General features: G+C 43.3%; 1 pseudogene; it reads right to left on the bottom strand.

Moving 5' to 3' along the window:
* Positions 1-18,967: 18,967 nt before the first annotated feature.
* Positions 18,968-20,819, bottom strand: LOC148864503 (tyrosine decarboxylase-like; annotated as a pseudogene).
* Positions 20,820-24,725: the final 3,906 nt, after the last annotated feature.

Here is a 24,725-nt window from a genome sequence, read left to right as displayed (position 1 = left end):
ATCTTCATTACCGAACAAGCTGGTTTTGAAAATTTTGACTCATTTGGATTTTTCTAATTCGTCCGAAAGTTCATAAGACTGAATTTGGAAAGAGTAGAAATGCAAATTTTGGCTCAATTTGAAATAATGCAAATATGTACAACGTAAATACATACAAAATATAAGGTTTTGCACTCTATATATTTGCATTTCTCCTCACACGTTCCTCACACACACATCGTACCCTTCATTGGAAACATCTCCCTTATAAGTTATCATTCATCCCAGAATGATAAAACATGGTGGATGTGCATGTGAGACGCCCTAAGGAGTAGATCCCATTCCTTAAAATAAAGGGGTCTTTTATAGGCCAATCCACCCCTAAAATTCTAGGACTGCACTCTAGGGGTGGACTGACCTATAACATCACATGGTGACAAGTTGTCTACATTAGGCCACGTGTAGCTTTCTAGTGGATGATATTTGACAGTGGAGTACATCAGCATTAATGAAAGGGGTTTTTATGATTCAGTCCATTCGTAGGAAATCCGAACTCCACCTAGGGGCGGACCGAAAACACTAAGCAAACAAAAACTTCTCTACATCTTTGAAATCAAGGATTTTGATGTATCACATGGTAACATGTTTGTCCACGTCAGACCAAGTGAAAATAACATGTGGAGGACATTAGCATTGCACAGAGGAGTACATGAGGCACACAATGCCCTTGTGAGGCGCAAATAAAAAATCCAAAGGTGGAGAGAAGAGGGTATAAATTGCTACTTTCTAGGTGGTTGGTATGGACCGTATGGTGGAGAGAAGATAGAAGAGGGCATAAAGTGAGTCCAAATCTCTACCCCACAACTCCCCACAGCACATGCATGCCATGTATTGGGAACATCTCCCAATGATTTAATCATTGGTTCTAGTACATCTGGGAGATGATCGCAATACAGGGCGGGGATGTGTTGTGGGGCATTGTGGGGCGGAAATGTGAACTCGCATAAAGTGCTACTTTCTACGTGATGGGTATGGTGGGTAGGGGTGGGTATGGTAGGTAATGGATGGTACGGTCTCTTTGGTTACTTTGTTTCCGAAACTTACGGCCTTACGAGATACTGAGATGGAGGGGAGATTTAGGGGTTGGGGAAGAGTAGGGTGCATGAATTCCACTACTTTTACCATAAAGAGCTAACAGTCATGCGAGTTCAACGGTGTGGTTACATATACTAATGGATGTCAAATGACCATCTTAGCTACAAATGAATCTGATGGAGCGCGATCCGGCTAGTCTTAGCTGTCAACGAATTCACCTTTGAGCTAGAGCGTCGGGGAGCCTGAAACGGGAAAGATGAGGGAACTCCGGGGGGAACCCGATGTGATAACTTTGAATCTCAAGTCAGTAATCTCTCAAAGGCAAAGTGTAGACCAGATAGCGCAAAGTTCACATACCTTGTTTGTTGGGGGCAAGGGCTCTTATAATCACTTCGCACATTCGCACCGAGGCCCTTGTCAGGTCGGGTATGATTACTCTTACGTCTGTCAATTTGGTCGTCGTCCTTTCTGCTAGGGTAGAACCGTCACTGCCTAACCGTCTCTCTAACTGGAGATGGCGGTGTCAGGTGGCCGTGGCAGGTGGCCGTTTAGAGTGCGGCCATCAAGCGTCAGATCCCAAGTCAGTCAGGTGCGGCGCCCTCGGGAACGGACTTCCTCAGTGTCAGGCATAGTACGGTTTGTTTGGTTTTGGTGCCCTGAAGGTGATGTGGAGTGGTGAACAAGGCAAAGTCTTGAGTTCGGAGGCATGTATAGGGCAAGTCAGTTCGGCGAGGGTATCCCGAGCTGTTACAAGGCAGGCCAATTCGGCGAGGTGTATCCTGAGCTGTTACAAGGTAGGTCAGTTCGGCGAGGTATTTCCCGAACTGTTGCAAGGCAGGTCAGTTCGGCGAGGTATGTCCCAAACTATTGCAAGGCAGGCCATATTGGATTACTTTCCGGTTTGGGGCCAAGGGTGAGTTCGGGCACCTAGTAAGGAGTTCGGTCCGTTGGTTTCTCCCCTTGGTGAAAATGCCTTAGGCTTGCTTTTGTGTCGAGCTGTTGCTTTTTCCACATGTCGCATAACTGTGAGGTCGGGCCAAATGCCTTGGTGCGAGGAGTTTTGCAAGGTGGTAAGTGGATTTGTCCCGTCCTTCGAATCTTAACTACGCGAGTTGCCTTTGCCAGGGTTCTTCGGTTCCGAGAAGGCGGAAAACGTGCTTACTACTCATAAATGTTGATGGTCGTGACAGAGCGCGTTTTAAATTTCAAAAATTCACGCTGTTGGGACGTGACAGTGGGTCATTTAAATTTAAAAAAAGCGCACCTTGGCCGTTCTGAAGGGACGTGCGCTGGCGATTTTTGTCAGTTGCAGGGGGACGTGCGACGCAGTCAGTTTTAGAAAGACGTGCGCCGGCACGACGTCAGTTTCAAAAGACGTGCGTTGATGTTTCGCTCTTTTCGGAAAGACGTGTGCCAATCATGTCTCGACCTCAGGGGACGTGCTGTCAACGCGAATGTGGGCCGCCGGATCGTCTTTGATCTGCACAGTCGGTTCTTGGTTACTATAACTATAAATAGTTGGGGACCCCAGTCGATTTGTCACTTCTGCGGTTTGCCTATTGAGCTTGCATCCAACTTTTCAGCTCGCGTCCAAGTTTTTCAGCTCGCGTCAAAGTTTTTTCAGCTCGCGTCTAGGCTGGTTACTTAGCCTCCAAGGGTTTTTGGCTTGTTCCCGTCTCCGGAGCCTTCAAAACTTTCTTCCGGTGAGTACCTTCCTGAATCCACCTATTTCCCTCGATGTCTAGCTTTGATAGCTCAGACGACTCTTCAAGTAGGACTGATGTAGGTTCTACAAACCGAGCCGTATCCCCCGACTACCTTAGTGATCCCGAGGTGGAACTTGAGGATGACTATGAACTCGTAGGCCGAGCCGCTTCGGGCAGTTTGGCGTCTACCTCTCACCGAGGCCGGATGCTAGATAGGTTCGGTCCCTCAACCATGACGCCCGAGGGGCTCCAATCTATACTCATGTCTTACAATCTGCCTGGGGGTATACATATTTCATTCCCTCGGGTAGGTTTCCTTGGGAACACAGTCCTGACAAGATTGTGATTTTTCGAGAGCAGCTCGCCGCGGGGCTACGACTGCCTTTCCACCCCCTTTTAGTCGAAGTCATAAACCACTTTGGCGTTACCATTGGCCAACTTCACCCGAACTCTATTCAGAACCTAGTGGGGACAGTCTCCCTTTTCTGCGAGCAGAATTTCCCTTTAGACTTGGAGATATTCTCCTCCATCTTGATGCTTAAGAGACAAGCGGGTTCTCTTCCTGAGGGAAGACGGGCATATTACCTTTCTCCTCGCCTAGGCTTTAAGCTTCTGCACGATCTTCCTAATAAGGTCCCAGCATGGAAGCGGGACTACTTCGGCGTGCGAAGTGCGCAAGGATGGCCCTTTCAGACCAGATGGGGTGAGGCCGCTCCTGATTCTGGTGTCACTCTCGACAAAGAGACAGTGAAGGGCCTCCAGCAATGGGCACGGTAAGGTTTAAAGTGTCACGAGTACTTGACGGAGGCCAAGCTTATTGTGGTCGGCCTGAGTTCGGGTAGGTTTCTAGTTCTGTGATTTCTTGCTTGCTTTTTTCCTTCATTTTTTCTGATGTCGAACTCGTTTCTACAGTTGTGATGGATGCGGAGAGAACTCGTGGGGGGCACCTGTTCCAGGGCATGAAGAGGAGGAAGTGGGTCGCTAAGCGAACTCGTACCGAGCTGCCCCCGGATGAGGGGCCTCAAGTTCTAGGCCACACGCCGGAGGATCTGCCAAGAGAGCCCGAGGTGACTCCGCCGGTGTATGAAACTACTGGGGCACCTTACGCTGAGACCACTCATATGGGTGCTCCTGCTCACTCTGGGTCCGCTCATACGCAAGCTGGGCCCTCGGGCTCGAGAGCTTAAGGGGAGTTCAGGAGCGTGTTGACGCTGAACTATGCTCTTCAGAAGAGTAGGGAGGCTACTTTCCCCGAGGAGATCGCGGCGTGGACCGATCTTCCTTTGAATCAGGTCGCTTGTCGCGCCGTAACACAAGCTATGGTGGTAAGTCAGATTTCGTCTGCCTTCATTTTCTATCGCTTTTGCTGTTGTTGCTCACTTGTTTCTTTTGGTAGGTGAATTCTTCAATTCACGCCTTAGCGGCCCAAGTGTAGAGGAGCTCACGACAGACGCGAGCTGCTGAGGCTGCCGCCCATGCTGCTAAAGAGGCTTTTCGTGCCGCTGAGGCGAATACTCGAGCCGCTGAGGCGGCCGCATATGCTACCGAAGAAGCTGCTCGCGTTGCCATGGCCAGGCAGGCGATGTCTCAGCGTGATGCCGAGGCCATGGTGGTAGTCGTCAAACACATGGCGGATTTGAAGTTGGACTTGCAGCATCAAGTCGAATATCTTCAGGAGGACATCAGGGAGAAGACGCAGATTTTTTCCCAAGGCATTGAAGACGCCAAGAGGAAGGTTGTTGAAGACTATATTGCCTCTCCGCGTTTTGACGATCTGATGGTGGATTCTTACAGAAGGGGTTTCAATCTGAGCCGGTGGATGATCCGGAACACGTACCCCGACCTCGATGTTAGTGCCATATCTACTTCGCGTATAACTTAGGAGATGGCCAATGCTGCTGATGGCGAGCCGGACTCTGAAGGAGAGGCAGGGCCTTCGGGTGTTGTTGAAGTGCCTTCTGATGGCGAAGAAGTAGCTCTGGGCATGTAAAGATAATCTTTTTTTTTTGAAGTGCCTTCTGATGGCCAATGTACTCCTGTTTCTTGCAACGGAATAGATAAATCTTTTTGCCCGTGTTCCTTTTTCCCAAACTGATTCTTTGTCAAACTGATAATATGCCACTTTCTTGTCTGGGTTATTGTACTTCTGCGACCTGTTTTGCCGCGAACTGATTTTTTGCCGAGCTAATAATATGCCACTTTCTTGTCCGGGTTCTTGTACTTCCGCGACTTGTTTTGCCGCGAAGGCTTTTGCAGCGAACTGATTTTTTTGCCGAGCTGATAATATGCCCGACTTTTCTTTGCTTGTTTACGCCGAGGTTCCTCTTGGCTCTGCATCGTGGTCCATAGGACCTTATAGCGATTTCGTCCACTTTGCTTGGCGGTTTATAGATAGTATCGCCTTAAGTTCACGATGTTCCACGCTCGAGGTACTAGTTTGCCTTCCAAGGTTTTGAGCTCGTATGCCCCCTCGAGCGCTCTCTTTTCTTTATAGGGCCCTTCCCAGTTTGGTCCAAGTTTGCCCACGTCGGGTTCGGGCACCATAATCTTACGAAGGACCAGGTCGCCGACTCGGAAGCTTCGTTGCTTTACTCTGGCATTGTAGTAGCGAGCTACCTACTACTGGTAGGCTGCTGTCCGGATGTGCACGAGGTCCCTTACCTCGTCTAGTAGGTCAAGGTTGGTACGTAACTCATCTCCGTTTGTCCGATCGTTGTATGTTTATAGTCGCAATGTTGGTACTTCGATTTCCGTCGGGATCACTGTTTCAGTGCCGTAGGTGAGGTTGAAATGGGTTTCTCCCATGGTGGTTTTTTCTGTAGTTCGGTGAGCCCACAAGATACTTGGTAGCTCTTCGGCCCACAGTCCCTTAGCACGATCCAGACGTTCTTTCAGTCCACACAGGATGGCTCTGTTCATTACTTCCGTCTGACCATTTGCCTGCGGGTGCGCAACTGATGTGAAGTTTTGCCGAATCCCCATGTTCTGGCACCACTCTTGGAACTTGATATCCTCGAACTGCTTGCCATTGTCGGAAATTAGTATCCGAGGTAACCCGAAATGACATATTATGTTCTTCCAAAAGAAGTTATGTATGTTTCGGGCCGTAACAGTTGCCAGAGGTTCGACTTCTATCCACTTCGTGAAGTAATCTACTGCAACAACTAGGAATTTTCTTCCACCTGTTGCTGGTGCAGGCAACGCAAGTAGGGGAGCATGTAGGACCGTCGGTATAACCGTTCGTCTATTATGACGTATTTGGCTGCCTGGCGCTGCACCCTCTTGGCCGCATTGTATTCTGCAAGGAGGGTTCCATCTATCAAGAAACTCGCGAGTGGGTCGATCCAGCTTGGCTCTGCTTCAAGGACGGGAGCAGCCTCCTCTGCCCCCCCCCTGAGAATACTAGGCCGAGGTAAATCCTCTATGTACACGGTTCTCATGTTGTTGTGTCTTGTGCTGGCTAACCGGGACAGAGCGTCGGCCTCAGTGTTCTCTGACCTCGGGATTTGTCTGATGAAGTATGACTGGAAGTTGAGTAGGGCCTCTTTTACTTTGGCCAAATATGCGATCATGGAGAGCTCACGTGCTTCATACTCGCCCGTAACTTGGTTGACCACGAGCTGGGAATCGCTGCAGATGACCAAGTGCTTTGCCTTTACCTTTCGTGCTAGGTTCAGCCCCGGCTATCAGTGCTTCGTACTCTGCCTCGTTGTTGGATGCCGCGAACTCAAAGCGTAGTGCGTATTCTAATTTTGTGTCTCCCGAGCCGCATAAGACTATTCCAGCCCCGCTGCCTTGCTGGTTCGAGAAACCATCCACGTGAAGGATCCAGTGCTCCTCATCCCAGTTTGCATTTCGCCTGACCAAGAGAGATGCCACATTGGTTGCTACTTCACGGGGTTCAGACTCTATTGGCTCGGGAGCTCCGGGTTCGCCCGAACTGGGGACTTCGGGCTCAACCTGTAGGGCTTCGTGGCTGAAAGTGCACTCGGCGATAAAATCTGCCAAAGCTTGTGCCTTAATTGCGGTCCGTGGTTTGTACTGGAGATCGTACTCGCTGAGTTCGATGGCCCACTTCGTCAGCCTACCGGAGACATCGGGCTTCAGCAAGACTTGTCTTAGGGGTTTTTCGGTTAAGACGACGACGGTGTGAGCTTGGAAGTACGGGCGGAGTTTTCAAGCTGATATCACCAGTGTGTAGGCAATTTTTTCTATCTGCAGGTACCTTGTTTCTGCTCCCCACAGAATTTTACTAACATAATAGACGGGCCGCTGGACCCGATCTACTTGTTTTACTAATACCGAACTGACCACTTCGTCGATCGCCGAGAGGTACAGTTCTAAGACCTCACCCTCCTCGGGTCTGGCTAAGGTTGGTACGGTGGCGAGGTAAGTTTTTAACTCGTCGAACGCGAGCTGGCAATCTCGGGTCCATTTGAACCCTTTGCCTTTGATTGTCTTGAAGAAAGGTAGGCAGCGGTCTGCCGACTTCGACATGAAGCGGCTTAGAGCGGCTATGCGACCGTTTAGCCTTTGAACTTCTTTTACTTTCCGAGGTGGTCTCATGTCAATGATGGCCTTTATTTTGTCCAGGTTGGCCTCAATATTGCGCCGGTTGACAATGTACCCTAGAAACTTACCCGAGGTGACACCGAAGACACACTTGTTTAGGTTTAGTCTCATGTTATATTGACGCAGAATTTGGAAGACAGAATCCAAGTCTTTTATTAATTCTCGCTAAAACTATGTTTTGACGACCATGTCGTCTACATAACATTCGATTTTTGTGCCAATTAAAGTCTGAAAAAGTTTATTTACAAGTCTTTGAAAGGTCGCACCAGCATTCTTTAGCTCGAAGGGCATGACCTTGTAACAGTATAGGCCGAACTCGGTAATGAAGCTGGTTTTTTCTTGGTCGGACTGGTCCATCTTAATCTGGTTGTAGCCTGAGTAGGCGTGCAGAAAGCTTAGCAGCTCGTGTCCCGAGGTCGCGTCCACCAGGCGGTCAATTTGGGGCAGGGGGAAGCAGTTTTTTGGGCAAGCTCGGCTCAGGTCGGTGTAGTCGACGCACATGTGCCACTTGCCATTGGCTTTTTTCACCAGCACTGGGTTGGCTACCCAGCTCGGGTAATGAACTTCCCTTATGAAGTCCGTTGCGAGGAGCTTTCCAACTTCTTCGTCGACCGCCCTCCAACGCTCCGGGGCTAAGTTGCATTTCTTCTGTCTAATGGGTCTGACTACATGGTCAGTGTTAAGCTTGTGAGTTATAAGGTCGGGGTCAATACCGGCCATATCTGCCGCGGACCATGCAAAAATGTTTAAATTTTGGAGTAAGAAACTCACCAGTTCAGTTCGCAAAGGCTCGTTGATGGAGGCACCGATCTGTAGTGTTCGCGATGGATCTGTAGCTGAGGCCGGGACTGTGACTGTTTCCTCAGTGGGCGAAGCTTGCTCCTCGCCCTGCTCTGCAGGTCGCTCTAGTTCAAGATCATCGGCTGCCTTGATTTTTCCCTTTAGGGCAGCAACATAGCATTTGCGAGACTCAAGTTGGTCGCCCCGCGCTACCCCCACACCGAAGCCCGTGGGGAACTTCATTGCCAGATAATAGGTGGAGACCACTGCACGTAGAATATGCGTAATTGGTCGCCCTATTATGGCATTGTATGGGGAGGGGGTCACGACCACCAGGAAATCGTGGTTGAGTCTTACCGCGCACGGTCATGTGCCGACTTCCACAGGTACGTTATTTTTTCCAAGGGTCTGACTTCCTCTCCGCTGAAGCCTACCAGAGGAGTGTGAGCGGGTTTCAAATCGCTTTTCTGCAACTGCAATTGGTCGAACGCCGATTTGAATAGTATGTCCGTCGAACTGCCTGAGTCTACCAGTACTCGCCGGACTTCGAAGTCGCTGATCCTTAGCTTTATGACAAGCACGTCGTCGTGGGGGTAGTGAACACCTCGCACGTCGTCTTCTGTAAAAAAGATTGGTTCTTCCTTCTTCGGCCTCTTGGGAGGGTTCTACTCCTCTCAGGATGCTTCGCGAATTGACGTCCTTGCTGCCGCCGAAGTGCATCCTGCCACCACCGAACCACCCACTATCACGTGGATGGTTCCCCGGACTAGCCTTTCTTCTACGGGAGGTCGCTGCAAGGCTTCAGCCGGTCTGTTGCTCAGCTCGGGGACATCCTTCCCGTGTTCCCCTTGCCGACCTGCTTTATTACTATTGTCACAATGTACAAAATTTCTTAAGTACCCGCGACGGATGAGTCATTCTATCTCGTCGCAGAGATTATTACATTGCTCGGTGCTATGACCGTGATCTTTATGAAAACTACAATATAAATTTTTGTTCCTCTCGTTGGGGTTGCTCTTCAGGCGAGGTGGCCACTTTACGTAAGGGGCGTCCTTGATCGTCATCAGGATCTCGGTCCGCCTTGTGTTCAATGGTGTGTAATCCGTCCGAACTGCTAAGGGAGCTCGGGACGGCTGGCTTGGCTTCGCCTCTCCGTTCTGGCCTCTTCTGTCGCTGGGGTTGGAGGGCTGCTCGCCTTCTCTTTTTCTTTTTTCAACCCCGCCTTTGTTTCTCTGGTTTATCTCTTCCTCTGTTCTCATAAACTTGTCCGCGAGCTTGAGGAAGTCGGCCATGGTTGCTGGCTGGCTGGCCACCATGTGCCATTTGAACTCTTTGTGCGTCACCCCTCTTTTGGCCGCGGCGAGCTGTACCGCGGGGTCTAACCGAGGGATCTACAAACATGCTTCATTGAACCGTTTGATGTAGCTCCGGATGGGTTCTCCCTCTCTTTGGATTACCCCGAAGATACTTTCCTCGGTTCTGGGACACCTTTTGCTGATAACAAAGTGTGCAGTGAAGATCTGCACGAACTGGGGCCAACTTCTTATTTACCCGGAAGCTAGGTTCCGGTACCAGGTGCGGACCACCCCTCTGAAGGTGGTGGTGAAGGCCACGCACATGCATGACTCGCTTGCCCTAGCGAGGTGCATTTGCGACTGAAACACGTCAACGTGGTCGTTGGGGTCAAATGACCCATCATACTTGTCCAGAGAAGGGAGTTTGAAATCTCTAGGCAAGGGGACTGCCAAAAGTTCTGTTGAAAGGGAGGAAGGAACTGAGAGAATGGGGACGGTTTTTACCTCGCCCGAGCTCGTTTCTTCCTTGCCTCTGAGCTTGGGTAGCACGCGGGTAGCAGTTCGGCGACTTCGCCGGCGCCTTCTTTGAATGGGTCTGGTGCTGGCGCTGCTTGCCTCCGTGTTGCCGAGCTCGATGGGCCCAGAATGTTGACCTACTGCTAAGGCGCTGAAGCGGTTCTCCGTGAATGGGAACTCGGGCTTGGAGGGCCGAGGTGACTTTGTTGGCGAGGTTCTTGACCCACCCGCGGGCTGCGAGGCGGGGGTGATCTTTCTTTGCTTTCGGCCCGAAGATGAGGCCTGACTATTAGGGGGGTTCCGTGGTCGGGAAGCCTCTCCTTGGTAAGGTCGTCCACTTTGAGGGGAGGCCTTGACCGGCTTTGAAACATGGTGCCGGGGTGGAAGCAGTGGTTGGTTCCGCGAAGTTCGTTTCGATGAGGGGTGGAAGGGGAATGTTCAGCGAGGCAGTGTTCAGAGGTGCCACCGCCTGTGGCACATTTAGACTTGGGATCCCATCCACTGAAAGGGGGATGGTGAATTGCCCAATGCACACTGCCGGAACATGAAGTTGTTCTCCGGTAGTGGCTGTTTCAGTTCCACGTCCGGCACTGCTGGAGGAGGCAATTTCGGTGTTGGAGTAGGTGTTGGAGTTTTTGAAAAAAGGGTAGATAAAAGAGATTTAGAGGGAGGCTTTTGGAAGCTTTCCCACAGACGGCACCAATTGATGGAGCGCGACCCGGCCGGTCTTAGCTGTCAACGAACTCGCCTCTAAGCTAGAGCATCGGGGAACCTGAAACGGGAAAGATGAGGGAACTCCGGGGGGAACCTGGTGTGATAACTCCGAAGCTCAAGTCAGTAATCTCTCAAAGGCAAAGTGTAGACCAGATAGCGCAAAGTTCACATACCTTGTTTGTTGGGGGCAGGGGGCTCTTATAATCACTTCGCGCACTCGCTCCGAGACCCTTGTCAGGTCGGGTATGATTACCCTTAGGTTTGTCAATTCGGCCGCCGTCCTTTCAGCTGGGACAGAACCGTCACTACCTAACCGTCTCTCTAACTAGAGATGGCGGTGTCAGGTGGCGGTGGCAGGTGGCCGTTTAAAGTGCGGCCGTCAAGCGTCAGATCCCAAGTCAGTCAGGTGCGGCGCCCTCGGGAACGGACTTCCTCAGTGTCAGGCATAGTACGGTTTCTTTGGTTTTGGTGCCCTGAAGGTGATGTGGAGTGGTGAGCGAGGCGAAGTCTTGAGTTCGGAGGCATGTATAGGGCAGGTCAGTTTGGCGAGGGGTATCCCGAGTTGTTACAAGGCAGGCCAATTTGGTGAGGTGTATCCTGAGCTGTTAAAAGGTAGGTCAGTTCGGCGAGGTATGTCCCGAACTGTTGCAAGGCAGGTCAGTTCGGCGAGGCATGTCCGGAACTGTTGCAAGGCAGGCCAATTTGGATTACTTTCCGGTTTGGGGCCAAGGGTGAGTTCGGGCCCCTAGTAGGGAGTTCGGTCCGTTGGTTTCTCCCCTTGGTGAAAACGCCTTAGGCTTGCTTTTGTGCCGAGCTGTTGCTTTTGCCACGTGTCGCATAACTGTGAGGTCGGGCCAAATCTTCCTTCATGAGAATCCAAATTCTCAATATCCCATGCTTTTCATATTGTCTGATTCAAGGTGTCTCGAGTTATGATCATAGTCAAATAATTCTGCCAAGCGCCAGTTAGGGAAGTTGAGGTGGAAGGATGAAGTCGTGCAGCAAGATCAAAAACCAAGAAAGAGATCAAAGGCCTGGGAAGTTGGTCCCCAAGTGCACACTCTGACGCTCAAGTCAATAATGGAATAGATAGATGGTCAGGCTGAGTAGTTGAGAAGAACGTTAGTCCGAGTAGGGGCAGAATAACAGTGTGAAGGCTGAAGAGTCAAAAGTCCTTTAACTTGAGCGAAGTTACCTATTTATAGCCGAAGATTGGTGTCCTATTTGAATAAAGCTTCCGGGGTTGTCAGGATGAAGTAGCCCACCGAGGTCTTCGGGATAAGTCTTAATCCTTGGTGAAATTGCCCTTCTTATCCACACAAGACTCCTTTTCTTGGTCACACTTATCCATCCTACATGGTACTGATGTGGCCAAAGAGATAAAATGACCACAAAAACCACCATATAGCATGGGGGCCAGCTCAACCATAATCCGAGCACCTTCCTATCAATAAAATTATATTGTTGTTATTAAAATGACAATTAGAATGCATTTAGCATTCTAAATAAGGAATTATCTCCTTTTTAGAATCTCTCCTTTCCCTCCAATAGTTAATATTTATAACGTTTTTGCTTTGATTTTTACAATTTTTATGGCTGTGCCTCAATCATGGGGTTATCGATATAGAGGTGGCTAGTGATAATGACGTTCTTGTTGAGATTACGAAAGGCATGACGTCATCGACCGTTTGCTGCGTATACTTGTAAGAAAACCAAACATATTCTTAATTATTAACATTAGCGGAGGGGCCCCGTTTAACAATAGCTCGAATGGAACCGTTGACCTGTTTACTTGGTCTATACCAAAAAAATCATTGAATCGATTAACGATTCATTGATTCAAGCGGTTGAATCATCAATCCGTTAATTCATCAAACGGTTTTTAGCCGTTTTTTATTTTTTAATTAGGAACCATCTAGGAAATCGGTTCTATTTTATCCTAATCTCAGTCCCTAGGCAAAAATCGTTGAATCCTTTAATGACCCATTCACCCAAGTGGTTGAACCATTGACCCGTTCAATGGTTTTTGGTCATTTTTTTATTTTTTATTTTTATTGTTAGAACGGGCCATTCGTTCGAACCGAACAGTCAAACCGTTGTCCTGAAAACCGGTGGCCAGAATAATTCCGTTTTCAGGTCGTATGAATCACACGCTCGAATGACATAACACGTATTATACTACTTAATGGACCTCACACAATTTTTTGCATATAATTTTTGTTGTCAGAACGAGTCAACCATTTTTTTATTTTTTTAATTGGGAACCATCTAGGCAACCAATTCCATTTTGCCCCAATCCCGGTCCCTGGCCAAAAACCATTGAATTGGTCAACGACCCATTGACCCGTTCAATGGTTTTTGGCCTTTTTTTTATTTTTTAATTTTTGTTGTCAAAATGGGTCATCTGCTCGAACTGGACGGTTGAACCGTTGACTTGAAAACCGATGGCTAGAACGGTTCCATTTTCGGGTCATATGAGTCACATGCTCGAATGACACAACATCATGGTTTTTAAAACCGAACCGATTAGGGGTCCGATTACCGGGTGGAACGATCCGACCATTCGAACCAAACGGTCAACCCATTCTAACAAAAAAAAAGGTCAAAACTGTTCGAATGGTTTGATATCTAGTTATTAACAATATTTATAATAACTATTATATATTTATCTAACAATATTTATATAATTAATAGGAAATGGGTTGCTCTCACGTGCGAATCTACTCGCATGAGTAGATTCCATTTACCCGGAGGTCGAACCATTGACCCGTTCAATGGTTTTTGGTCGTCTTTTTATTGTTTTAAATTTTTGTTGTAAGAACGGGCCATTCGTTTGAATTGAACAATCGAACCATCGACCCGAAAACCGGTGGCCAGAACGATTCCGTTTTCAGGTCGTATGAGTCACACACTCGAAGGACATAACACATATGGTATTGCTTAATGGACCTCATACACTCAATTTTTTGCTTGTAATTTTTGTTATTAGAACCGGTCATCCATTTTTTTATTTTTTTTAATTGGGAACCATCCAGGCAACCAGTTCTATTTTACACCAATCCCAGTCCCTGGCAAGAAATCGTTGAATCGGTCAATGACCCATTGACCCGAGTGGTTGAACCATCAACTCATTGACCCGTTCAATGGTTTTTGGCCATTTTTTTTTATTTTTGTTGTCAAAACGGGCCATCCGTTTGAACCGGATAATCAAACCATCGACCCAAAAAACAATGACTAGAACGGTTCCATTTTCGAGTCGTATGAGTCACACGCTTGAATGACATAACATCATGGTTTTTAAAACTGACTCGGAGACCGAACCGGTTAGGGGTCCGGTTACCGGGTTGAATGGTCCGACTGTTCGAACCAAAAAGTATTCCCATTTTGACAAAAAATAAAAAACAGTCAAAACCATTGAAACGATTCTATCTAGTTATTAACAATATTTATAATAACTATTATATATTTATATAATTATATAATTATATAAATATAATAAGTATTATATATTTATATAATTAGATAATTATATAATTATATAAACAATATTTATAATTATATATAATAACTATTATACATTTATATAATTAATAAGAATTAAATTGCTCTCACATGGGAATCTACTCGAACGAATAGATTCCATTTCCTACACGGAGAGAGCACTCCTATCTATATATATTGCAATTTCTCATTCCTTGCTAATGCTAGTAGGTATCATACTATAATTCTCATATCCCCGCTAGTCTTTCAAGTCTTAGAAAACGGATTATATTAATATCCCGGTTTGGTATGTTTGACTAGTTTGTTTTGATTGATTGAAACCAAATAAGCCACACAAAATTAAAACCAAATAAGTCTTAGAAAACTAGTTTGTAGTTTTGGTAGGCAAATAAGCCACACAAAATTAAACCAAATTTTACATTTTTTTTTTTTTTCAATTGCACTCCTCATTTGTACTAATACAAATAAAATTGTTACGATTAGATGTGTCAATTGGACTGGATTTGGTCTAACCCAATTTAGTCCAATGTGAGCCCACTTACAAATGGACTGAATCCAATTCAGTTCAAATCCAATTCAGTTCAAATCCATTAAAATGTAAATGGATTGGATTGGATCCAATCCAAACTGAATGAAATATAAAAAATTATATAAAAGCACTTTTGGCATTGAAAAAACATTTTTGTAAAAGCACTTTGATAAAAGTATTTTTATAAAAGTGCTTTTACAAAAAGCACTTTATTGAAAGTACTTTTATAAAAGCACTTTTAGAAAAGTACTTCCATAAAATTTCTTTCGTGAAAATGCTTTTGTAAAAATGCTTTCACAAAAGTACTTTTGCAGAAGTGTTTTTATAAAAGTGCTTCCATAAAAGTACTTTCGTAAAAGTTCTTTCATAAAAGTGCTTTCATAAAAGTGCTTCCATAAAAGTGCTTTCATAAAAGTACTTCCACAAAAGCTTCTTTGTAAAAGTGATATCATAAAAGTGATTCATGTAGAAGTATTTTTGTAAAAGTGCTTTCGTAAAAACACTTTTGTAAAAGTGCTTTGGTAAAAACACTTTTATAAAAGTGCTTTTGTTAAACTACTATAAAAGTGCTTTCATAAAAGTACTTTTGTAAAAATGCTTTCATAAAAGTATTTTTATAAAAGTGCTTTCGTAAAAGTATTTTTGTAAAAGTGCTTTCGTAAAAATAATTTTCATAAAATTACTTTTATAAAAGTGCTTTTGTAAAAATGTTTTTATATTTTCATAAAAGTGATTTTATGTTGGCTTCAATTTTGATTGATTTCAAATTGGACAAGGGTTTAGCCTCATGACCGGATAATTGGAAATTTGGTTTAGGTCCAATTCAAAGCAATAAGAATATGGACCAATTTATTTTGGGCCAAAATTATAATGGACGATCTAAATCCGATTTGATAAGGTTTGGATCGGATTGGATCCAAGCCAAAACCGATCGATTGACACCCCTAGCTACCATTGAGCCGCTTATGATTCATTCTAGATCTAGCACTATCTCAACCTGAACGGATAACTGAATGTTTCTTAGGGAATATTTGTTGTGTTGGGAACTTGGATTTCCTGCCAATAAAGTATGTTCCAACACCTTACCAACTTGATCTGACACCACACACCTCACTATGAAACTAAGACCCATCATAAAAGGAAACTGGATTCAGTCAGTGGAGGGCCCGTTGGAACAGCCTTTATAGCCTTGCATTGGGAATATCTCCCTATGAAATAAAGTATATAGTTATAGAAATATTCTCAATGCAAGGCTGTAAATGCTGTTTAAACGGATCTTGCATCGACTCAAGCCGATCTTTCATAAAAGTGGGACCCATCATATATAAGATGTACGGTATGAGACGCTGTTAATAGGGTGATTGGAACATATTTTATTGGCAGATGATGCAGTCTCTTTCCACCAAGGTTCCTATTGCATCCCAGATCTAATCCTATAAAATATCTATATCTTTCGGTATCACCACTGGATGTTTGTTGCCATTAGAGCATTTCTTATACTACAAAGCAACAACTATTGGAAATGTATTTATGAAAATTAGAGGTGAAATTTTGAAGTATATTTACAGATGTTATCTTTAGAATGTTATTTGTCCAACTTAGGTGATTGGATTCATTGTCAGGTTGTAAATAAATTCGTTTTTAGGATAAGTTCTATGTACAGTTATGAATTTGAATTAGGTGATTTTTCACAATTAATTAAGGGTAAAAGACTTAAATATACTCCAAATTTTCATAAATTGACTTAAACATATCCTAGGTTTTTCAGATTGACTTAAATGCACCTTATGGGATGACCCCATTAGATTTAAACATACCCTCTATCATTGAACAGTTTACTATGAATCCATTTATAATTTTCTAAATCCGATTTTGCCCTTTCTATTCCTTTAACATATGAGATCTAACTAGGAAAATTTTAGCTTATTTAATGATGAACAATTGCTCCTTTTCTCTGTTCTATATTGGTCCAATTAATTAGAGATACCACATTGAATTAATCAGGATGTATAACAGAATCAAATGCTAAACCACCATTAGACATCCTCTTCCGAAAATAAATGCAGAGTAACCATGATTCAGGAAACTATGCGTGATGTTTGGCATCGATGAAGATTTCTTGAAAATCAATGCCATGACAGTGCCGCATCAGCATTAGAGGAATTGATGTTGGAATTTTGTTTGGTTGGCCGATTTTGGTGATTTTCAACAAATCGGCCAAAAATCGATTCTTGAAATTGGCTTTTTTTCAGGGATCACCTTTTTTTGGTGATTTTCTAATTTTTATCTGATTCCAGTTTTTTTATGATGGCATGGCATCCAATATGGCATTGAATAATAACTCTAATACAAGAATAATTGGCCCCTGAAAATCAATACCAAACAGACTCAAAGTCAATTCCTCAAAAATTGGCCTATATGGCAGAAATGATACCAAATAACAAAATTTATTGATTTTTGAAAAAACATTGATTTCAACACCAAACATCACTTTGGTTTCAAAAAAACAAATGTAAAATAATCTCAATTCAGAAAGCTTTGATTTCTCTTTGGTACAGAGCTTTCCACTGTTCCTTTCATCCTCTAGTGATGTTGGAGTTCACGCCTGAATCATGCTCCAAGTAATAAAGAAGTACATAAGTGGAGGGTGGAACTTGTTTTCCCTCTTTGTGCATCTCTATCTCTCTGTAAGTATGTTTTTGGAAGGGTCAAGGTTTAAGAGAACTAAGCTAAGAGTTACAACACACCGATGACTTGGCGTCTGTTTGGCATAGATGCCATTGCTCCAGAAAATGGTGATACATCAGCACCACATTGAAAAAAACGGTGCTCCAAAAAACACCTGTTTGTTTAGAATCGTTTTCCATAAAAAACAGTGCTCCAAGCCACATTGGAAATTGGGAAGGCGTGGCTTGGAGCAACGCCGAATTTGGCATTTCTTGGAGCATTGGTACCGGTGACAAGGACATGATGTGGCACTGGATAATAGATACTAGTGCTGAAAACGTTTCTTGAAGCATTGGTACCAAATAGAAAACATTATTGTCGCTCCAGGAAACATCCTACCTGGCAGCAACGTTTTCAAACAAACAAAAAAAAAAAAAAAGATATCGTTTTCTCAAAAAACAGCACTTCCAACCCATACATCAGCATCGATGCCAAACATATACTAGATCATTCCCAAAAATGCAAGGCAAAACTAGTAAAATAGAACTCTGCAATTCACACAAGAGTTAAAACTTAAAACATAAATGGCTTGTAAGACTGAAAAATAAGCTTAATAGGCTTTAAAGCATTAAAGCATTAAGATTGAGATGAAGATGAAAGACTCACAAGGTATATTTAAGTTTATTTAGAAAACTAAGGATACACATAAGTCAATTTATGAAACTTAGGATTATTTAAGTCTTTTACCCATTAATTAATATTTTAACCATGGTTTTCAAAACCGGAGCGGACCAAACGGTCAGACCAAAAAAACCGAGAATCGGCCAGGTGAACGGTTCCGAAAATCAATATTTTCCAAAAAATGTTGATTTGGTCAACAAACCACTGATTTGAGCGATTGAACCGTTTGAACCGTTCAACACTTTTAGCTGTTTTTTTATTTTTTATTTTTTTGTCAAAACGGGCTGTCCATTTGGTTTGAATGATCGAACCGTTCGACCTAGGAACCAAACTCCTGACCGGTTCGTTGTTCATTTCAGTTTTAAAAACCTTGATTTTAATTATTAAAATTTAAAATGGTGTTTTGATCACATTCGATTAATTCATGACCGTTTGATTAAAATTAAAACATCAATAAATATGCATGATTTAACCTCCCAAAGATCACATTTTTACTCCAGTTTGCACAAATTTCATTATGAGAATCACAATTAAATTCACACTTGAATTTGACCTCAACTAGAATCATATTTGACCCTAAAATTGCAGTTAAAAGCATCTCATTACACTTATGAAACGATAAATAGAACACAAAAGGCTAACAAAAAACCCTGACAAAACGGGTTCACATATGCGCCCCCCCCGCCCAAAAAAAAAAAAACGTCCCACGAAATCTAGGCGCGACATGTGTATGACTCGTCTGGTCTCTAATTCATGCCGTTAATTCCTTCTCGCCCTTTTGGGTTTCTCCCATTCTGGGTATTTTTTCTCCTATTCTACTCCGAACTGAAACCCTTGGTGCCCCCTTTCGTAACCCACCCACCGGAGATAAACTCGTTCGAGTTCCACCGGCCGACGCCGACAGCCATACAAAACGGGGAGAGAGAGAGAGCATTAAGAATCGTTGTTGTAAAATCAATAATAATTTGATAATTTCACAGTAGAAACAATTCAATGTAGATGATTTAATAGATACAAAAGAAATTTAAGAAAAAAATTACAAATGATGAATACGAACAAAATTAATGAACCCAAGTTATTAATTTCTTTTATTTTTTTTCCTGGGTCTTACTCTTTAAGTAAGTTTGAATTAAACCCTCAACTCCATGAATATGGAGTGGTGGTCGCAGGTCGCCACCTTAATTAGCACGCTTTGAGAATGGCCTCTGCATGTTCCTGCACTACCTTCCATGCCAAGTTCACATGGCGGTACTCCGTAAGGCATGCACCAACAGCGAACCTGATCATGTAAACACCCCTAACCACTGCATGGGTCATGTATATGCGCCCAGCCGAGTTGATCGACTCCAGCAACTTACGGTTGATCTCGTTTGCACGTTCCAACTCCGACGATTGCTTGAGCGTCTCATCCTCATGATCCTACACTGGCAGCGGTAGCAGCCGGAAGCATACCATCGCGAAATTCCTCGGCACCACAATCTCAAACCTCTTGTCCATGGTTACCTTCTCTTCAAAGTGCTTAGCCATTTTCATGTGGGTCCGAAGGAAATTTCTTAGGTTGGCCACACCATAGCTTCAAAGCACCATCCAGAGCTTCATGGCTCGGAATCGACGACTGAGGGCTATTTGCCAGTCTTTGTAGTCTATCACTTGCTTTGATTCAGTAGCTTTATTCCTCAAATACTCAGGACTGATTGACAGGGCCTTAACAAGCGCGCTAGGGTCCTTGACCCAAAGGCAGCAACAATCGAGAGTGGTGAAGAACCACTTGTCTGCATTGAAACTGAACGAGTCTGCATCCTCTACCCCATCGATGAAGTGTCTGAACTCAGGACATATGCATGCACTTCCGGCGTATACTGCGTCGATGTGAACCCAAACTCCATACTCTTTGGCCACTGCGCATAGAGGAGCAATTGGGTCGACGGCTGTCGACGATGTAGTACCGACAGTAGCATAGAGGAATAATGGGATGAGCCCAGCTTGTATATCTGCTTGGATTGCAGACTGAAGAGACTCGGGGGCCAGCCCGAATGAGGTGGCCTTACTCCTTGAAACGGAACGGAAGTTGTTTGGAAAGATCCCTGCAATCTGGGCAGCTTTCTGGAGTGCACAGTGGATGTGATCTGATCCATAAAACACCGATTTCCCTATGTTCTCCCTACCAATTCTGTTCAACATCCGATCTCTAGCTGTCGTAAGCATGCACAGGATGGCTTCGCAGGTAGTCCCTTGTAGCACACCACCACCGTTTCAAGAGAAGAGGAAAGACTTGGGGAGCTTAAGCATCTTGCCAAGCCAATCCATGACTATGCACTCCAGCTCTGTGGCCGCCGGCGACGACATCCAGTTGAACCCAACGACATTAAATCCGGTGCTAAGCATTTCGTCGAGAAAACCAGCGACGCTTACTTCCCTCCATTACAGAATGCCTACCTTCTTGCCGTTTGTATGGCCGATGGTGTCGGCTGGAGGAACTCGAAAGACTATCTTCGGTGGGTGGGTTACGAAAGGGGGCGTCAAGGGTTTAAGTTCACAGTAGAATAGAAGAAAGAAATACCCAGAATGGGAGAAGAAACCCTTTTGGGCGAGAAAAAATTAACAGATGTGATACAAACGACATGAAATAAAAACTGCACGAGTCATCCTAGTGCGCGTGTACTAGATTTCGTGGGACGTTTTTGGGGGGAAAGTCTGTCGGGGTGGGGCGGATGCGAACCCTGACAAAACATTGAGAAGGAGAAAATCTTTTCACCACCTTGACCTACAAAGCAGACTGTTCAGCCAAACCATGCAGGGTTTGTAATGAAGAGAGATTCTCTCCTCCCTCCTCTTTTTGATACTTTTCTACTTTTTTCTGAATTATGCTATTTCATCATGGATGGGGTCCAATCCGATCCACTTGCATTAAGATGAAACAGATTGATACCTTCTATCCATTAGATTCGGGTTGGATTGGACCACAACCCCCGGTCCGTTGATACTGCCTGGGTTGATTCTATATCCATGAATACTTTACTATTTAATTATTTTATCCAATAAAAAAAGAAAACAATAAATCATTCAGTTATTAGACCAGGCGGACCCTTAAATATTGGTACAGAAGCTGACACAAAAATATCACATCTAATAGTTTCTTTTTTTCATATATACTTCAAGCAATGCTTGATAGGTACCAAACACCGGCTTTGAAAGCTGATCAACTACTATGATCATGTTTTGACAAATTGAATAGCTTGTTATTACGTTTAAAACACGAATTAGACTCACCAAAAGAAACAGGTGAAGAAGGAAAGAAATAACAAACAAGATCAAGCTCCTTTCTTGCAGTATCAGTATCATAGCAAAGAATAGCACTTCAATTATTGCTATTTTGTTTGTTTGTTTGTTCGTTCGTCAGTAGTTCAATTATTGCAAACAGTGACTATACATTGATAAAGCTTTTAAATCCATCTGTGCTTTTTAGTGGATCGACCATCGATGTATGATAAGAACAAAATAACTAACGGTCCAGAGACTAATAGATTAAAACTCATTTGACCTGGCTACCTAACTTGCAGGTAGGGATGGATACAATACAAATAATGTTTTTCAGGAGGAGTTATTTGAGTTTAGATTCAGTTTAGTTTAAATTGAGCTTTGATCGAGTTTAAGTCTAATATAAGTTCAAGTCTGATATTTTTAGTTATATATAATAATAAATATTAAATATTTTTTATACGTAATACTTATGTATATTTTACTCTCTTTTTTTATTTTTTACATGTATAATTTTTTACTTTTTATACGAAAAATCCATCCAACGATTTATTATTAAGCTCAAGCTGAGTCAAATTAGAACATAAAAGCTTTTGAATCGAGACAAATATAAACTCATATTTCTAATTCGAAAGGCTCAAATCCAACCCTAATCTTCCCATTCTCACTTATCCCCCCCCCCCCTCCCTCGGATATGATTCTCAGAATAACGCCACCCATCCTGCTTTCTTTTTACATCTATTTCTTTTGGTTGTGTTTGGTTCTATAGGAAATAAAAAACAGAAAGTTGAAGGAAAGTTTATATTTTGTATCAAATCAAATACAACATAAGCAAAGGCACCCATCTTAAATAAATTTATTAACCTATAAATTATCTTTAGAAACCCATCAAACCAAAAGCAACATAAGCCATTAAGCCCAAAACAAAAGCCATAATAAATTAAAAGAGAAAAACAAAGCATCTTGCAACGTTTTGGGTGTTTTAGAAACAATTTGTCCAAAAAAAAAGGCAAGGATGACGCACACAAATGGAAAAATGGTCCAAATTTTAGGCTTCAGAAAAATCTAGAAAAATGTCAACTTTCGGTCTAGTAAACTTTGTACATCAAAAGAAATATTAAAATGAATCGATCATCAATCATCACAATGAAAAGAAAAATATCAGACAAAAAGGTAACAATAATAAACCTTGTTTTGGACAAAGGGAACCCCCACCCAGGTGATGGGACTCTTCAATGTCATTCATTTATGATACATACATGGTTCGCAGTCAGAATCAGAATCAGAATCTGAACCAAAACCTATTGGATTGGAAATCTGAATTGAAATGGTCTATTCCCATAATTGATTTGGTTCAGACAATAATAAGAATAAAAATGAGAATATGGGATTTCATTCTGGAGGGGGAGGGAATGATTATTCTCTCAAATGAGGGAATGCTATTCTAGTAGAAATGGAAATAGAATTCAATTCTACCCAAATTTGTTAGCAAAATGTTTAATTCCAATTCCAAACCACTATTTGGGGGCCAACTATAGCGAAAATCCAGCACTCAAAATTGTCATCTTACCGTTCTCAAGGTCTCTCCCATATAAGTATCCAATGCCCATCAACTGCTTTGGTCGGTCCCCTCCTGATACACTCTCTGAACTCTGAACCTCGTATATTAAAGTAAATGTTGACGGTACCTCTTCTCTAACATCTGCCAGGGCTGGGATACTTATCCGTGACCAGTTGAGAGCCCACATTGCGAGCCAAGCTATTCCTTTGCTCGCCTGCTGCTCAGGTAAGGCGGAAGCTCAAGCATTTCTTCATTTAAACTGGCCATCCATTTTAGCCCTCGCATGATAGTTGATAGGGGTCTGAAATCAGAATCAGAATAGCTTATTCTAACTTCAACTGTTTGGTTGGACGGAATTGGAATCTCATTCTCATTCCTACCGGAATGGCATTCCCTTATTTGAGAGAATGGCTACTCCCTACCTCTCCATTGGGAATTAAATCTGATTCCTGCTAATTCCAATTCCCATTCTTATTCCTATCTGAAACAAACAGACTATGGGAATAGACCATTCTGATTCCGATTCCAACTGTGAACCAAATGGACCCTTAATCTTTCATGAGTTATTATTATTGAATGTTACCAGATGTCCGTGCCTGTCTCATGAGTCATGAAGATTAATTATACTCGGCGTAGTGATATTTAGAGTTATTTGGTTGACAGTCAATCTAGAATCGAAATTAAAATTAGAATTGGCTGGAATGGATTCTTATTCCCAAGAGAGGGGAAAAGACCATTTACTCATATGGGGGAATGCCATTCCACCAAAAATATGAGAATGAAATTCCAATTCCGTCCAACCAAACAGTTGGAATCAGAACATACCCTTCCGATTCCAAATTTTTATTCCCACAAATCAAACGGACCCTGAAATACGTAGTCACCAGCTACAGGATCTTGATAACCACGTTCGACTCGGTTTCTTTTGTCCATGTTCAATATACAGTAATCATGCTGCTCATACTATTGCTCAAATTCTCTCTTATGTACTTGGATCCTATTACATGGACGGATTCTCCCCTGGACCTTTTAGTTCCTACCATCCAACTGAGTTTTATAATTGAATGAACCTTGGTTTACGCTTTTCAATATATATATATATATATATATGATACATTACGGTGGGATTAAGAGTTTGATTGCACCATGGAGAGCAAGAAGTTATGCGAACTCGTGTGATCCTGCATCTCTATATTCTGAAGGAAGTAATGGAGGGACACCAGTGACCATTTCTTTTTTTTTTTTCTTTCTTTCTTTCTTTCTTTTTTTCTTGGTATAAGGCTATAATCTGACAAGTAAGAAATTGTGGTGCAACTGATAACATATGAATGCTTTGGAGAGAAAAGGCAAATTTTGTTAATTTATTTGTGATTGGTTAAACCGAAAAACGGTCAAGGAGAATCCGGATTAGGTAGGCACAACATTGTAAAAATGTATAATGAGCACTTTGAAAATTTTTCACACCTGTTCCTTAAAATACCCCCAACCTATCCTTGAAAAAGATTAAAACCCACTTTTGACAGTTGTCAAAATATTTATCATGTGCTCATTGAACATGCCTACTAGATCTAATCCCCATATAGGAATGAAAACAAAGTGGGACAGGGCCAATTTTTGCATATCCTGGTCCCGTCCCCAAACACATGGTACACTGCCCTGACCCCGTAATTTCCAGTCCCATTCCCTTCTCCACGGGGAACATAGATCCCTGAATTTACCCCACCCTGCCCTGGCCATTCCTAGCCATGGTTTCATTCATTGATTTTGGGTTTCTTTCTCGTTTATTTTTTTGATAAATTAACATATTGAAATTTGACCAAGTTGTTTATCACAAATTCTTCTAAAAGTCCAAATATCTTTGTCTTAAAGAG

This window comes from Nelumbo lutea, chromosome 3 (genome assembly GCF_056320005.1).
Source record: "Nelumbo lutea isolate HS-2025 chromosome 3, American lotus-T2T, whole genome shotgun sequence".
Lineage (NCBI taxonomy): Eukaryota > Viridiplantae > Streptophyta > Magnoliopsida > Proteales > Nelumbonaceae > Nelumbo > Nelumbo lutea.
This window is presented reverse-complemented; position numbering and strand designations above follow the sequence as displayed.